The sequence below is a fragment of the Pezoporus wallicus genome, unplaced genomic scaffold, assembly GCF_028554395.1.
Source record: "Pezoporus wallicus isolate ANWC-B61680 ecotype Strahan unplaced genomic scaffold, APGP_CSIRO_Pwel_v1 contig_7545, whole genome shotgun sequence".
Classification (NCBI taxonomy): Eukaryota; Metazoa; Chordata; class Aves; order Psittaciformes; family Psittacidae; genus Pezoporus; species Pezoporus wallicus.
The window spans coordinates 4,729,541-4,746,101 of record NW_026642398.1 but is presented as its reverse complement, the minus strand read 5'-3'; the positions used below and the strand labels follow the sequence as shown (position 1 = coordinate 4,746,101).

Sequence of the window (16,561 nt, the reverse complement as noted above, 5' to 3'; positions counted from 1 at the left end):
ATGGAGAAAATAATAGTGTCCAAGTACTACTGGGGATGGAGTTGACAAGGTGTATTGAGGAGGCATTAGTGTTAAACTGTGTTGTGAAGTTTGCTTTTTTATTACAGTGATTAATGGAAATTGTGCTCTCCTGAATTCAAGGTTGTTATTTTGCCTGGGTTTATAAAGTTATCAATACGAGCTGCGTGTACATATTTATGCCTAAGTGAGGAGGCCCCTAGTAGATTTGTTTCCTTAAATGCAATTGAACATAGTGTGGCATTTCTAAGGAATACTTCTCCTGAAGAAGATTTTGCCAGGGACTGTGACGAGAAAAGATCTTCTTAAGCTCTGGCCTTGATTTCTGGGCCTGTGGGTATTCTTTGGTGAGGATTCAGGAGTTTCATCCAAGCCACGGTTCATGAAGTCAAAGATTTTTTACTGGTGAGTGCCGGATGCTCACGCAAATTTCAAGGGAAGAAAAGGAGAAAAAGGAATTTCCCCACCTTTTTATTATCCTTGGGGTATAAAAGCTAGGAGTACTCCAGCCTGAGGAACTGAGCTTTGAGCAAGACTGAATAAAACCCAGAGGTCCTTTCCAACCCATGTTTTTCAATGATCTTTAATGTATTTTGAGCCTATGTGTGTTTGTGTAGTATGGGATTCCTATCCCAAGTCTCCTCTCCGTCTAGTCGACACCCAGACATATTCTAGGAAACTCGCAACTTATTGAGCTCTATTCAGCCCAAACTGTGTACAGAATAGACCTCAAGCAGCAGCATCACTTGCAGAAGCTCAAGTGCGAGCAGAGCAGAATTTTCTCCCTCAGACTCCTTCCTTAGGTCTTGGTAGCACCATGTTATGCAATGAAAAAGGATAATCGAGTCTTGTACAAGTTCCATGCATAAAGAAGTTTCCCACAGAGAAGCTGAGAATTCATACTATCCACAGCTGCTGGATGGACTCATCCGTGTGCTTGCCTGTCTGTGTCTTCAGCAAGTTTCGCCTGGATGGATGAACTCATTCTCATGACTGAGATGTCAATCAAAAGCTCAGGAAATGGAGGCACTGGTTCAGAAAGTCTCCCTGATCAATACCAAAGGGAACTACCTGGGAAGTGTTTGTAATCAGCAGAGCATTATCATACACACTAGAGCTCTGTTCTTACACCTTTGGCAGGGTACCAACAGCAGTGCTTGCCACACTGACTGGAGAGAGCCTGAGCTCTCAGCTCTGTGTGATCAGATCTACCTCCCGTATGCCCAAGAGTGAAGGGCTCATACCTCATGGGGAAACACAGCACTGCAATACAGGCTGATGCCCATCCCTACCAAAGGAACTCCAGCCAATGCAGGTCAGATTCCACTTTGTCCCTATCCTTCTGTATGTGCTGTCTTCAACCGTTTGCCTTTAATAATCCTCTTGTTAGGAGAGCTTTTCATATTTGAGACAGTCTGAGATACAGAAAGCAAACAGTGATGGTACCTCAGGAGCCTCCTTCAAGGCTACAGGGTGAACAAACTGTGGTAGCAAACAAAGAAGGGACCATTGTGCGTGTTCCTCTAATCTCAAATCTCTCATGACTGTCTATCTCAGGGTCACTATCCGTATCGAACAGCTAGTAATGGCAAGTGGTTGTGAGAAAGTGGAACTTGTCTTTTAACATATTTAATTGTTAAATTGATTTCAGCAGAGAATAAATATCTAGGATGCTTCACTGAAACAGGAGATGATGCTTTTCAGGTTAGTGAATATTCCTCAAAGGGTTGTATGAGGATTAAAAGTTAATACTACTCTTTTTAAATGTATGGTCTCATTACTACCAGTCCTACTGTAACTGACATATCACACATTGTACACTGGCTGGGGTAACACACAGAACAACAATTTGTGGCTTCTTTAACAATCTAAGAAACTCAAATTGCAAAAATCAGCAGCTTACGCTACATGCCAGATAAAATAAGCAATAAATCCAGAGTGAAAACATTTAAATGGCAGGCAAAGCACACTGTAAAAAACCCCTCTGTGGGACTAAAAGAAAAGCCTTTGAACTCCTGTAAGTGATAATGGGTTTTAAAGTCTTAATGCTGATGCCCTGCCTAATAGGGCAATAGCCCTTGAAAGCATAGGTCAGCTTTCCCCCTGTCTAACATTGTGTATCCAGCCAGTTTTTGTCCTTGATTCCCCCAGTGTTGCAAAGCTGATGAGGGACAGAAGCTGACTGAAGACTGCAGCACCCAGTTTTTCAAAGACCGAATGTTATTTAATGTTCAGCTGGAAATCTGTGTGTGGATTTAAGCCTGAGCTGATACTTTGATAATTGCTCTGGTTGTTAAGTTTGCCCAGATAGAGGTCAGCCTAAGGGTTGCGTTAGCCTCTGAAGTCAATTAGAGTAGCTTTAGAGCAGACTCTGTTTATCATTGTAGTTATAAAAGCTATTTTGTTTTTTCCCAGCCTGCTGGGCTATGTAAAGTGTGACAAGGGATGCTGCTTCACAACAGCCACAGACCTCAGAGGGAACAAAGGCTGACTGATTACACTTCACTGTCATTTTCTGATGAACCCTTCTAAACAAAAAGGAGTTCAGGTGTGTGGTTAATGACAGTTCTGAAGGACAGAATGGGAAAATATGGGGAAACTTAGAATTTTATCAGGGTTATGGAAGGTTGGAAATCAGCTGGAAGGGTGGGTGGAGGATGCTTTAAAAATTATACAAATGCTATAAAATGAGCCACAGCTGCTTTGCTTTTTATAAGGCATCTTTATATGTACAGCAATGAAAAGTCTGCTTCAGCTTGTTTAGGAAGTAGTTAAATCAGGTGTGAAATGGGGTTTGTGTTCTATGGACAGCTCTTTTTCCAACAACTGACATTCACAAAGACAAAAGTAACAATGTACAGAACTTCACACACACATTGCAGAGGAAAATAAATTAACTAATATCCACTGATCACACTAAATGTATGTTCAGAAGGTTTTGAAATACCATGCAGGGATATGGTCATAAGTGCTGGAGAAGCAGCAGTGGAATGAAATTCAGTAGCTCAAAATAAGTCACACGCTTTGAGCTGATAAGGAGTTCTGCAATGGCTGGGGACATGCAGGAGACAGAGGTAGACATAAAGACTAATCACAGGAAAACAATGAGTCAAAACATAAGTCTGTATTGTACAAGGGGAGCTGTTTCACTGGGGAAGAGTAAGGAATTTAATAGCCCTGTACTAGACTCTCTGAAAACTCATCTACAATACTGACTGCCGTGTGAGTTATGCTTCTGCAAGAATCCAGCACTCAAACTTGGTAAGACTCAGCAGAAAACTATTAGTCGTGATAAGAAAAGCTATAAAGAATCAGACTAAAGGAATATGCAGTGCGGTAGCCTGTCTCTGATAGTGACTAGGAGTAAAAGCTTAACAGAGTGTAAGATAGCATAAGCATGTGTAATAGTTCCCCAAAACACTGTCAGTCTTCAACAAATTTCAATTTAAAGGCTTCCTGAGCAGGAGGCATTATCTTTGCTTTTAATATCTTCAGATTACTTTTTCCTTTACTGGCTTCCCTCTCATACCTTCTTTTGCTCACCTTGCAGTTTGCTTTCTGAACCAATGTGAACTTTCAGTGTCTCTGTGTCATCAGGGACTTCCGCAGTCACAAGATGAGGGAAAACCATCAGCTCTTGGTTCTTTAGAAGCTGATCCTTGTTATTTCCTCCAATGTCACTAATTCTTGTTTTTAAGATGACAAAGAACAATCATTCCCTGTACATTACTTCCTCCCTAACAGTGATCGCAGAAATGGAAGTACCTGTCTTACACCAAGACAACTTAGCTTGTTAATTTGAACACAATTAAGGATGAGAGAACGTGACTGCCATCTCTAAGTGGGCACTGGGCACCAGCCAAAGGAAAGAGTGCTTTCAGCTAAAGAATAATTTGGTCCAGAGAACAAAAGAATATTGAGAATGAATAGATTTAAGTCGAAAAGTAGAAGGAAGCTTTTAGCCATGAGGAGAGTGAGACTCTGGGATAATCTTCTGGTCATGGGTTGGCTTCAGTGGAGCTATAATTGTACAAATAAATCTATTACTTTTGAAGAAAACAGCCTCACTCTTTCCTAGGAGATCAATTGCATCAGGCAATGTTCAGTTTGCACAAATGGAAATGGCTTGGCTAGCATCACTCCACATTGCCTTTGAGTCTCTCATCTGTGTAGTTGTGACCTATTTCTAAGAGCATCAAGCATGGCCTTCTGCTCATGTCTGCAGAGGTACTTGAATGAATGACCCAGATGCTTTAATCACTCAGACATCCCCCTCCATGGTAGGGCTGGAAAGAATCCTGAATGATTTAAAGATAGAGCATACAATTAATTAATGAAAGAAGCCATTCTGCACTATAGCTGAGGCGCTCCCCATCCCCACCCTATTTTGGGGAATGAAAATGTAGTTTTCAGTACCCACTCAATTCCTGTCACTGCAGGACTATGACACCCTATCTCCCCCCACAATGTTTTACCTCTGTTATCTTTAAAACCTCCTCTGATGGAGTTTTGTTCCAACACTTCCCCCAGAGGACTCTGCTCTCCTGTCTAATAAATTTCACAGCTAGGAAGCTTTCTTTGATGCTTTGTCACTCTCAGCCACATGAGAATGGATAAGGAGCTGGCTTCAGACGTCAGAGATGAAGGGGACTTATGTACATGGGAACAGTCCCGAAAGGAGTGAGATGAAGGACTACTGCAAATATCAGCAGCATGGTTACCTTTGCTCACCTTATATAGCAGGGATATAGCAAGAAATGTGAAGGTGTGAATTTCAACACTTACGAAAATGCCAGATTTACAGCCTTAAATAGCAAATTCTTCTCCCTTTCTACAAAACAAATATAGCACGATGTCCACTGTGCGAGTTTCCTCACAAGGAGGTGTCAGCCCAAGGATGGAAGACGGTGAACAAGCACTCACAGTGTGGAAGAAGTGGTCTTTTGTCCTCTGACCTACAGAAATTGAAGCAGCATCACCAGTTTTATTGCACTGTTGACGTTTGACACGGATCAAATGAAAACGCTTGGTTGTTCTTGATATGGGTTCCTTTTAACACGGCAATGGAAGATTTCCTTTCCAATTACCAGTCACCGAAATCACCCTGTCACCTGTCAGTGGCTTTAAAAACAATGTCATAGAAGGTGATTTGGGCTGAGATGTCATCTATAAAATATTTATTATAATGAGATATATGGGTTTCAGTCACTTAGTGCATCTTGCAGTAGCTGCTAGATGGGTTAAAGACCAAATTACTCAATCCTAATGTCATACACAGTTCTTGCACAGTATTTTTATTGCTAATTACTTGGTGGCATTATATTCACATAAAAGAAGACCAATATGGACATGGCTTTTTGGGCAGCTGGTTCAGACCTCTCCTGTGTAGCTCTTTGCCTTGTCAGCGGAGGTGAATCGCTAGTGGGAGCAAGATCTAAACTGAAGCGGGTGTGTTTAATTACCCTTGAAAAATGGAAAGGTCAAAATAGGACAGGACTGACAAAGTCAATTCAGGCTCTGGACAGAGTCCAAGTGTCAGTCCTAATTCTCATGTCCTTGTTTCTTCTTTTGGAGGAGTGTACCCTTAAGTGTGGTTTTAAGATTTTAAGAAGACGTTCACACTACACGTTTCTGTAGTTCTCTTTCTCTCCTTTTTCATCTCCTTCCTTCCCTCTTCCACTGTTCCATCCTTTTTCCTCCCCCTTCCCTTCCCTTCCCTTCCCTTCCCTTCCCTTCCCTTCCCTTCCCTTCCCTTCCCTTCCCCACTTACCCACACTGAGGAAGCTCTTATACCCCTGCCACATATTCATCACACAGATATTATATAGACACACACACACACATACAACCTGTACATCAAACACTTTGCATATGCACATCTGGTGCATAAATACACACAGAGGCACATTAACAGAATCAATCAAAAGCTCTCTCTGTGACACTCCAGTTTTTCTGATCATTAATCACAGACATCTGATAACTTTTTATCTCAAGTCAAAGATTTTCAGTCTCCTTCATAGTGATCAATACACTGGGGCTGTCTCACAACATCCATGGATTTTTATGCCAGAGATCTGACAGGACAGTAACTGTGTGATTCTGACCCATGTAAGAGGCTTTGGGTAATGCATGTGTAAGACTGCTTGTATTATATCTATAATTCATTTGCAGCTTGATCTCTTGGGGGACCAGGGGGTATCATGGCAGATGTTTAACAACCCACAGATACAAGAGAAAGGAAAGGGAGCTACAATCAGCTTAAACATCATGTAAAGATTATGCTCACTGGACTGGAGAATCTGGACTAACACTCCTATTTTTGTGAGAAGTGTTGGGGGATTTTAATGGCTGTAGGATTCTTGACTTTACAGCTCAGTCAGGAGTACAGTAGCCATGATAACATATTATAGTGCTAGTATTCTTACAACTGCAAAGTTTCAAGGGTGTACAAAAGGAAAAGTTAGTGTAGGGAAGTAATGTCATTTATTAGACCAATAGAGACACCTGGAAAAAAACAGCTGAGCTTTCATGCACAAAGGCCTTTCCATAACTCTCAGAGAAAATAGATGTGAAGCTAAGTAGGGCAAGGTGTAATTGCTCTGAGTTTAACATGATCATGTTAATTGATTGAGAGAAAAGGTGGCTGATGAAAGCAGCTCCTGTGGGACACAGAGGGATGGGTTATTACTGCCCAGGTAACGGTGTGGGCAGCAGGATGTGCTGCATGTGGAAAATGGCAGTGTTGAATCATGTAGAGCAAGTAAATACAAGGGTGTAGCTTGAGATAAGAGATTTCTGCAACACATTGCCCCAGTTCCTCTGTTCTAACTCTGCACCCCCTAATTCCAACAGATACAGCCCTGTGGGTGGCTTTTTCTTTTTTTTTAATTTTTTTTTAATGTTTTATTTTAATGTTTTAAATACTGATATTTTCAGCTTTCCAGTTCATGAGCAGAGAGCAGAAAACACCAGCTTGAAGTTGCAAGATATTGTGACACTTCTACACGGAGTGAGGATTGCTGCATCTATGGATACAGTCAACAAATCATTCCATTTTTCTGTTGTCAGCAACATTGGAACCCACTCGAAGGAGCTGAGAAATCAATTGTACTCAGGCTCAACTCCTTCAAATAAAAGTGAATAAAAAAGAGAGATTCTCAGGATAAACTTAAAAGGATTATTCCAAGATTATTTGCCCTTTCCCCTTAATCAAGACTGGCAAACATTCCTTAAAAATTACACGTTTTTGAGTGATAAATACTGAGAAAGGACAGAAAAAGCTGCAGGGCACTTTTTCTTAGCATTCTGTCATGCTAAAACCAAAAATTCATTGGAAAGTGATGACAAAGGCCAGAAAAGATTTAATAAAATGGAAAGGTCTCAGAAGCCAACTTCTTGGTTGGGTTTTTTATTTTTTCCATACTACAGAGCTAGTCAACCTTGAGGTGCCTTTGTGGAGCTATAATCAGACAAAAGTGCTGTTGGCCAATAGGCCCCATTTTTCTTTTAAATCTCTTGCTTTTTTAAAAACAAACAAATGCAAAGTGTTTTGAAGATGACATGGAATTAAGGCCATCAGAGGTTTATGTGTTTCAGATGAAGCATATGTGGTCTTTTGAATGGTGGATTCTTTTCTCCAGTCATCAGTAGGCACTGACCCAAGGCTATGTCTCTGGAAGACATGCTTGGGTTCACAGATGCCCCTTTCCTTCTGATGAGGTGTCCTCTTCTGGAAGTGAAGGTGGGGCCAAATCACTGTCTCTTCCTCTGCTTCATGGTTGGGTGGGTGTATGCACGCACCATAGAGTGCTTGCAGAATGCAGAGATTCCAGCATATCCTTCATGTGTGACTAGTCTATGTGCCGTCTTTTGGACGCACATGAGCAGACAGCAGCCGGGCACATCCTTGAATGTTCCCTACCAGAGATTCAGGGAATTACAGGACACTTCCAGAAATATATCCCCTATCTGCAGCTTTCTCTCTCTGCTTATCTAGGGAGACCTGGTGAAAGTCGGTGACTAGGAGGGAGTTGAGTCAGCTTTGAGCTGGTGGAGTTCTTCAGTTGAGAGCTGGAAGCCTTGTGGGGATTTCTGCATATCTGAAACTGAGTTGAGTCAAAGGCTCACCACAGAGAGGGGTAAATCAACCCCAGGCAAAAACAGAAGTTCAGGTTTTTAAATGGACTCCCTCAAATGTGTTTGTGTTGCAATTACTCAGTGAGTTACGGCTAAATAGGCATAGCTGACCCTGCTCTGGCTGCAAGATAAAACTGCTCTGACACTTACTGTGCTTTAGAGTTGTTTCAGCTTTTTGTTGGTTTGGGTCTGCACATGGGCAGTTATAGGAGTTTGGCTGACACACCACAATCCATGAAAGCCCTGTAAAGTACATCATATGCTTCTATCCAAAGAGGAAGAAAATGAAACATAAGCTCCATGCTCTGCAACAGTCAAAAAGATATGGAGAAGAACAGGGAGGAGCACAGAGTGTGTTTCTAAGCAGCTGCAAAAGTACCACAAGCTCTGAGATCTTGGATGCTGTATTTGGTTTTTTATCCTTATAGACAAAGCAATGCAACTGGAAAATATAACATGTATGAAATAAATAATGAAATAGGTTCCAAAGGAAAAGATATGGCTAAGGCTGTCCATCACTGCCTTCTAAAAGAGGTGTTTGCAGTGGTGGCAAGAGAGGAGACAAACAGGGCTAGGTGGGCTAGATGCATCTTGACTTTCAGGCACTAAGGCTGTTTGTATGGTCTTACTGGTCACACTGAACACTGCTCTTCTCTGCTTCACATCCATGAAACTGAGAACAGAATCAAGGGATCTTTGCTCTGTGGTACTTGTCTGAGCTCTGCCCCGAGTCCTTTACAAGTTTTGCACCTGCCTTTGTTCAACCCCAGGGAAACCAATGGCTCTGTCAGCCTTCGACAACAGCACGTGCAAGGACAACGTTTGTAAGACAAAATGATGAGCGCAAGATTCCTCCATAAAGAAGAAGAGGGTTCTTTGCTTTATTAGAAGGTCTGTCTGTACCCAAGAGGTTAATAAATATTCACTGAGACTCATCAATGTCAAGACTAAAACCAAACAGGAAAATGGCAATCTCTCTTTTGTAAAGGAACTTGTTGAAATAACTGCCTAAGTCTGCCCTCTGTTTACTAAAACAGCTTCGGAAATCTCTAAATCCATTTATCCTTAGGATTATCATCATCTGGTTTCCAGACAACATTCTCATTTCCTCCAGTGAGGTTTTTTTGATACCTTAGGCCATTAGCTGTGGTATTGATCTTTCCTTAATACATGAGATTTCCTACAGCAAAGGCAGCTCTGCATCTAAAAAACCCCCAGCCAAAACTGGTTTATCTGAATAGTCAGAATAGCATTTTGATAGAGACAAAATTTAACGTTCTTTGGCTTTTGTTTATAATAAATATAACAGGGCAGGCTCTGAATTCATCCTCTGCCAAATAGACTGATCCTCTTATCAGGCATTTGGGGAAATTCGGTTCCAGAGACAAAAGCTCATGACATGCCAGCCTTTTAGCTTCTAGTGCTATGGCTCGACCCTGGGGAAAGGGTAGCACTTGGGGGTACACCCTCTGAGATCTTCCTATTCCCAAATCCACCCTCTTGACAAATCCTGTGCAGTGTTTCACAGAAAATTAGCAACCAAATTCCGTATTCATCCTACATCACCTGATGGGACTAGTCAGGATAGTGCCTCTGTAATAGAAATTGAAGGAGAAAACCTTAAGCAAAGGTCTGATAAAGAAACTCAGCAGACCTTTAGTCCTTGTTCCCTCCTTTGCCGTCCTGTTTCTGCTTTTATCTTCCACTTATAGGTAAGGTTGGAAGTCCACAGTTACTCCTCCATTTGAGGAAAACAATCCAGTAACTTTGGGAAGAGGGAGATGGAAGCACCTGGGAAAAGAGGCCAGAACATTTGGACCATAAGTGGCTTGGGCATGTGGGAATCTATTGCTTCTTCTAATGAACTAATTGGAGCTTGTTGAAAAGCTTAGGTTTCTAAGAGACTGTTTTCCCTGTAGCTGTAATCCCAGAGGCAGAGAACAAAGAGTTAAATTCATTAACCTTAGCTATTGGGATGAACTTGTTTTCCTTTGTGATGAGCCAGAATCTGTACATAAACCAGGCTTGTTTTACCCCCAGTACCATGATGTTCAGCAAGTCTCTCTCCATGCCCCATATAGACTTCATGGGAGGAGGGAGGTTCCTCCAAACACTGCAAAACATATTGACTAAAAATGCCTATCATGGAATAGGAAAAATATTGCAGGAATTTTCCTCCTGCTACTTTGGGCTTCTTTTGGTGATTGAAACATAATGTTCAGCAGTTACAGAGAAGTATGATTTAAAATATATATACAAACATCAGAAGAGCCCTTCAATGTATGAAAGTCTTCATTAACACCAAGGAGAAGTCATTATGGCCAAAAAATTCAAATTCAGGTGCCTTAGGAAAGAATAAGCATATACTTTATCAATTTTTCAGCATGTCTGAGCACCTGCAGATAACATTTAAGATGAGTTCATTACAGCAACCTAAATATGGATTAAAGGATTAGTTTTAGACATTAAATTGTGGAAAGTTTAGGTTCTATAATTTACCAGGGCCACATGGCAAATTGTTGGATTATATGTAGGATTATATCACAAATCTGAGGCAGGATGCAGGATGCAGTAGAGGTTCCAGGTTTGTCTTCCTTGTTTGCCACAAGCTGCTTCTACCAGAAACCCAATAGAGAATGTTAAAAACCCCATAGGACTTATTTTCCTTTCTTAAGTCCCTTTCTCAGTGGTATTAACAACAAGGAGTGAGCCGTCAGTATAACAAAACCCCAACGAAAACCAAAATCCCCAAACAGAACAGTCATTTTAAGCCACAGACAGATGCTCAGTGTGCAAACACCACCAGTTGATGTCATTATCAAGTTCAGCTGCTATCTTACCCTCTGAATTTGTAACTCTTTTCCTTTTCCCTTTCTTGCTCTGCCAACAAAATGAGTCCTGTGAACACTCCCTGACTCAAACAGTAAAAATAGGTGATTAGAGTTATTTTTTCTATTTTTGGTTGAAGAGGATGTAACAGTGCTGAAATGGGGGCTGAGAGCAAGTAGTTTTTGGCTAGGAACACGAACAGTTTCAACATACAGAAGAGGAAACTTGGAAGAGGACACTAGTTGTATGAGATGAACATACTGTATTCAACATCACAGCCCCCAAACTAATTACCCTGAGATAAAGCAAGTGGATTTTAACTTTTCTTTAAATAGTGAAGATAATCCGGTAGTGATTTAACAGTAAATGTCATAGCAAACAGATTCAGGACTAGAGCTAAGCCAAACAAGCACTATTCTTTCACGTGTGCTTTCACGTGGCAAATCATGTATTAAACAAATACCTATGCTTTTCCTAATTAAAAGTTTCTGGCTTCCCTCTCCTTCTCCCAGATTGTTCCAGTAAAACCTCTGCATTTTTAGGAGTCTATCTAGTTATATGCAGTATCAGCCAGGGTCAAAGATCTTCCTTTGCTGTTATTTTGAGCCCACTTGCAGAACAGGAGCTGCACAAAATGTCAGCTCGCTTGTGGCTGGCAAAGGCTGTGCTTGAGCAGCACTTCAAAGAGGTAGCTTGGGGTAAATTCCTTCTTAGCTCACTGCGGGGGCCTATGTGATTCATAGAGCCCCTGATGATGCTGGTGACAGCTACGTGGCCAGAGCTGTGAGTGTCCCTGTATGGGGAATAATGATCTGAGGTTTCACACAAGACTTCCTACTTCAGGCAAAGTTTGGATACCTGTTAGAAAAATCAAAGCAGCTTATACCTCTTTTCTTATGCAAATAATATAATATGGATGCTGAGTGGCAAATGGGGTCAGTAAGACATTCCCCATTGTAGTTACCTGCTTCTGGCATTAAGTGGTCCATGAAAATGTTACAGCAAAACCCCACAAAGTTCTTCTTATAATAGCCTAGAACAACCATCTTTATAATTAGTACAGTGCAGAGGAGTACAAAAGGCATGGGGTAAAATCATGTTCCATCGAAATACATTATTCCATTAAGATAAAAGAAAATATTTATAGAAATCAGATGAGCTAATGAGAATTTTGCTTTGGAGAAAACTCACAGAACACGCATGATATCAAGGCACAATTTCTTCTCTTTTTTGGAACTTAAATTTCCAAAAAGAAATATATTTTAAAAAGTGAATTAAAATAATTTATAGCACAGAATAAAGTTGTTGATTTTTTTTTTTTCCTGCCTAAAAATGAGGTTTTGGATTGCCCTAAAACAATTTGTTTTAAGGAGAAGAGGGAAGTTTGCTCTCCATGAGAATATCTACTTCTTTATTTTGCATCAATCTGAAATAAATTCTATCGTCTAATATTATTCTATTATCAAAACACTTCACAGGCAAGAAATATTCCTTTAGCACAGACCTGTGTTACAGGGACATGGGTAGTAGTTGTGTGTGACACAAGGGTTATTTCTGGTGGATAAATTCTGCAGTATCTTTGGTACTCTTGCAATTAGAGACCCCGACTGATGAGTGGAGACGACTTATCTTGAAAAGCTGATGATGTTATCACTGCCAGTTCACTGCCTCCTTCCTCCCTCCTCTTTCTGCCCTACTTTACCCTCATTCTGCTCACCAATACCTCCACTATTTCTCAAACAGTTCCAGGACTACAGGGCAGAATTTTAAGGGATCTAAAGTTGGTGCTGAGTTTCCATAAAATGTAATGCTGATGGCTGCAGTGATGAGGAAGCCTAATGGATGAGCTGCTCAGATGTCCTGCTGTGAAGGGCAGAGGGGGCTGCCAGAGGCAGGACTTTGTCTATTGGCATCTTAATTGCCAGATTTCAGAACTGCGCATAAAAATGCAAACCCTGATGCTGCCCCTGGCAGCTTCTTGGAGTTGGTCTGATTTATACCAGCCTACAACACGCTGAAAAAAAGCTTTGAAGATCAGAGAATGATGGGCTTATAAGGAACAGGACCAAAAAGGTAGAATTTAGGAACAAGATCTATAAATTAACTGTGAATTTCAATAGCTACAGTACAAAAGTTGACACAGTGAAAGCAAGAGGTATCTAAGGAGTTAACTGTGGATCCCACATATGTCCACTCTATTAGGAGCAGACTAGGACTGAAGTCTGCTTAAATGGCCAGAGAGAAAATGTAGACAATGGCACTGAGAGCAGCAAATGGAAATTTCCACCTTTTTTAAGGACTTTACAGTGCCTATGGGGAAGTCACAATCTTCTGGTAAATCACAAATGGTTACGGGACTGGTGCCACAGCTAGGGGTTTAGCTACTCAGACCATGGACTCCCCTTGAGAAGCCTGGTCCACTGGGGGCTATTGGGCTCCATCTGTCAGAGGAAGGGAAAGGCATCTTTGGTCTTTTATGAAGAAGAAAGCTTTAATGTCGAGAGGGAGGGGAACCTCAATCCATCTCTCTCCTACCAGTTTGATGCCAGTGCCAGCAATAGGTGCCCAGAGCCTGAATAGCATGGAGGTAAACAGAAGAGCTAGAGATGTGTGCATGCCTGCAGGGCTATGATCTTATTGGCACCACAGAGAAATGGTGGGATGGCTCCTGGAGTGTTGAAATGGAAGGATACAGGCTCTTTAGGAAGTACAGGAAGGAGAGACGAGGCGGTGTTGTTCTCTATGTCAATGGCCAGTTGGAATGCAAAAGGCTTTGCCTGGGGATGGGTAAGGAGCTGACTGAGAAACTAGAAAATGTTATTTGACAAACATATAGTATTTTCGTAACTTCTGGAGACTGCAGAAAACCTCAATTTCTTCAGCTAGACCAGATGCAAGAGTAGGCGAGGTTTTGGAAGCAGAGGTTGTCCAGAGAGGTTGTGCATTCTCCATCCTTGGAGGTTTTTAAGGTTTGACTCAATAAAGCCCCGAGTAACCTCCTCTCATACCGTAGCTGACCCTGCTTTGAGTAGGAATTTGGGTTACAAAGCTCCTGAAGTCTTTTCTAGGCTGAATTATCTTATGATCCTATTTTTATTTTCTTGTACCAATTAAAGTAAAATAGTATGAAATTATGAGCAAGAGAATTTATGCAATATCTTACAGTTCCCTTAGTACTGCTAATGAGTGCATATGAGAAACATAAAAGATCCCCCTATCCTCTAGAGGATCTTGGAGATGGATCTAAGGAGAGGATGCCTTATATGCAGGACATGACTCTTAAGGGGTTTAGCAGGTATCAGTCCCCATTTAGTGCAGTAGAAGACACAAGTCTTTCTACTGTGCTTGTCACACCACCCCTACATGCTCCCTTCTGCCATTTGCAACTCTTGCTATGACATGCAGCAAAGTCTTCATTTCACCTCCCTGTCAATATTTATCGTGCATGTGTAATTTGAAGGTTTAAAGATAATGAAATAAAATTCTTGCCTGCATTCATCAAGCCCAGTATGTCTGCATCATGCGAACTGAATACAGAACAGCGTAAAACTACCATAGGAGACAGCGAAATAGATCAAGCCTTCTGTAATTGAATGAGCAAATTCTCTGTCATAGCAGTGATGCCAGTGGGCAAAAAGAACTGTGGCCTCCCGGGTCCATCAGCAAAACCATTTTCTGGCAATTACATGGCTTCAGAGCAGGAAAATGCCAAAGATTCATCATCAAACGATCTTTGTTTTCATACTGCTGCATAAAACGTGTAAGACACTGGTGGAAGATGTCATTTTAAGGTATTGTCCATCTAAAGGAGCAGCTCTTATAAGTGGAGATAATTTTAGGTTTTAGGATCAGAAATGGTCTGCTGTGCTTGAACTGCAAGTGGTGACTTATGGTTACTGTCTGGAAAATGTAGTTCACCTGAAAATTATTATCTTAAGATTGCTTAAGTACCACTGGTTAATGTGAACAGAGTCTTGATTAAGGCATTTTTAAGGAGGTGCATTGCAGGGTATAGAGATTTAAAGGAAAACCGTGTTTTCCCAGAGCTGTTCACATATTTTTTATAATCAGGCAGACCCTCCTTCTCCCTCCAACATTATTTTGATACTGATGAATCCATTTACATAAATTATTAGATATTGAGTGGGGAAAGGGAGAGAAAGAAAGGAAGGGAAGTGTCTCGGGCAATTCCTCTGGGATCAGTGGGGGAGGCTACCAGAAGGGAGTTGAAAACTGGGACGATTTAAATTAGGCATTGGTAACTGAGAAAGTAGAACAATACCCTAGACACAAAGTGAAATATGGGGGGAAAGAGAAAGAAATCTCTGGATAACTGAACAGATACATAGATGTTCTTGGGTCTGCATCATCAGGGATTTGTAGAAGCCATAACAGCTTAAAGCATGTAGTGGATTTAAAGGGAAAAAGAAGCGAAAGTGAAAGCTTTACTATTGTTTTCATATATTAGCCAAAACAGGGTAAGGTATCTTACCTACCACAGGTCAGAGTAAATGAGCTCCTACAGGGACAAAGGGAGCCATTTTAAACGATTCAGTTTGATTTCAGACATCAACATCCCAAGTGAATTCATAGTCATGGGGCTGGAGTCTAACTCATGCTCTACAGGAATGGGAGAGCAGCCAAACACATCAGTGCCACATTGAAACCTGGGCCCTGGGGATGCAATCCCTCCGAGAAACACCCCCTGCATGCTGGTACCATGAATCATGTGTGATTTATGCTCGTGCTCTGATTGCAGCTACTTGGGAATTATTTTTAGCTTTCCATTGAGAAATGAAAATTCATCAGAAATGCTTTCCTTTTTTTTTCTCTTTTTTCACACATTCCCCCCCCGAGATGCTTTAGTGGAGCAGATTCTTAGATAATGTTTCTGAGCAAAAACAGAGAAACAGAGAACTGTAGGGAATAACCAGGACAGAGATGACACCGGCTGGAAACTAAACTTATTAAGCTTATTTAGCTTTATTAAGCTTATTTAGATTGGATATAAGGAAGAAATTCTTTACTGTAAGGGTGGTGAGGCACTGGAATGGGTTGCCCAGGGAAGCTGTGAATGCTCCATCCCTGGTGGTGTTCAAGGCCAGGATGGACAGAGCCTTGGGTGGCATGGTTTAGTGTGAAGTGTCCCTGCCCGTAACAGGGGATTGGAGCTGGATGATCTTAAGGTCCTTTGTAACCCTAACTATTGATTCTATGATTCTGTTAAGGTACCTCACAGCCCAGTGTTTTAAGCAGGCAAGTGAAAAGCTGAATGAAGATCACTTCTATGCCCAGTTTGGCCTGTTGGTTATTCTCTTTAGTGCAGTATTGTGTTGTGTTATTGCTGATCAATAGAGAAGGGCTCTGAAAGGCTCACAGTGTTGTAGCCATCACTTTTCTGAAGAGTCTGTCCTAGCCAGTTCTCAGCTGGAATCTCTTGATTTGCTTATATGTTCTTAATCAGGTTCTGACTTCAAACAATGACAATCTCACCCAGAAAAAAGAAATAGAAAAGGATGGTGTACTGGGGGCACTCCAGGTCAACACACAGACTGACTAATTCATAATTGATAGTTTC

At 41.3% G+C, this 16,561-nt stretch overlaps 1 long non-coding RNA gene across 3 annotated transcripts in view; it reads left to right on the top strand.

The window, feature by feature from the left end:
- LOC130610178 (uncharacterized) overlaps positions 1 to 10,794 on the top strand; it is an 80,116-nt gene extending 69,322 nt beyond the window's left edge. For all 3 annotated transcript variants that reach the window (XR_008974981.1, XR_008974979.1, XR_008974980.1), the window contains one exon: positions 9,867 to 10,794. This is a non-coding gene — a long non-coding RNA (uncharacterized LOC130610178). The remainder of the gene's footprint in view (positions 1 to 9,866) is intronic.
- Positions 10,795 to 16,561: the final 5,767 nt, after the last annotated feature.